Source organism: Nannospalax galili, unplaced genomic scaffold (genome assembly GCF_000622305.1).
Source record: "Nannospalax galili isolate Female #2095 unplaced genomic scaffold, S.galili_v1.0 scaffold2927, whole genome shotgun sequence".
Lineage (NCBI taxonomy): Eukaryota > Metazoa > Chordata > Mammalia > Rodentia > Spalacidae > Nannospalax > Nannospalax galili.
The window spans coordinates 1-1,362 of NW_008355812.1; positions in this window are offsets into that span (position 1 = coordinate 1).

Consider the following 1,362-nt stretch of genomic DNA (forward strand, 5'->3'; position numbering starts at 1 on the left):
CTCTTTTTCAGTAAGTTAATCCAAAGATCCTAAAACACTGAAGAATTCAAATGTCTATTTTGAGATAGGATCAGTGACCTCAAAGAGGATTGAAATGAACAGATGGATGAAATTGAGAGCTCTGTTCAAGACTTGAACAAGAGTCGGGCAGTGAGATGGCTCAGCTGGTAAAGGCACTTGCAGCCAAGCCTGAGGACCTGAGTTTGATCCTCAGAACCCCACAGTGGAGAGAACTGACTCCTGCAAGTTGTCCTCTGACCTCCACATGCACCATTGCACATGCAGCATGGCACACACACACACACACACACACACACACACACACACACACCCCACACAATAAGTGACTTTTCTAAGACTTGTACAGGGAATTAAGCAAAGAGCTTCTGAGAAGAGAAACCCTTAAAATGAGCAGCTCAGTAAATCGAATTTAAAAAGACCTTAGTGGAAAGTGTCGTCAGTAGACATTATTAACTCAGCTAGCGCTCAGGAGCCGGGAGAGCCTACAGCGAACGTTACAGGCCATTGACAAAGGAAATGAAGTAAGCTGTGAGAAGACTGAAAGAAGCCCCGCGTTCATGGAGCAACAGGATTGGTGCTGTCAGTGGCCGTGTTACTACAAGCAATGTACAGTCTTAATCCAACCCCCATGAAAAATCCAATGATATTCTTCACAGAACTAGAAAAAGAATCCTAAACTTTATATGGAAGTACAAAAGTTCCCAAACGGCCAGAGCACTCCTAAGCAAAAAGACAACACCAGAGGCCCTGCCCTATACAAGTCGTGCTGTAGAGCCCTTGTAACAAACACAGCACGGTCCTGGCACACACACACAGGCGCATACACACACAGGCACACACAGGCACACTCACACACACAGGCACACGCACACATGCACACACACACAGATAGACACATGTATGGAACAGAAGACCCAGAAATCAATGCCTGTAGCTACAGTTCTCTAATTCTTGACAGAGGGACAAAAATACCTGCTGAATGAACAGTTTCTTCAACAAAAGGTGCCAGGAGAACCAGATAGCCACATGTAGAGAAATGAAACTGAATCCTTACCTCTCACCCTGTACAAAAATTGATTCTAAATGAATGAAAGACTTAAACACGAGACCTGAAACTGAAAACTGACAGAGAAAACGGGCAAGGACTCTGAATTTGACTCCAGTAGCTCAGAAATGAATAATATTAGGAACTGACAAATGAGAGTCCATTAAATTCAAAACCTTCTGCACTGAAAAGGAAATATCAAAATAAGGATACAGCCAACAGGACTGAAAAGATAGCTTTGCCAGTTATTTACCTGACAGAGGATTAATATAAAAAACTCAAAAATTAACCCCCCG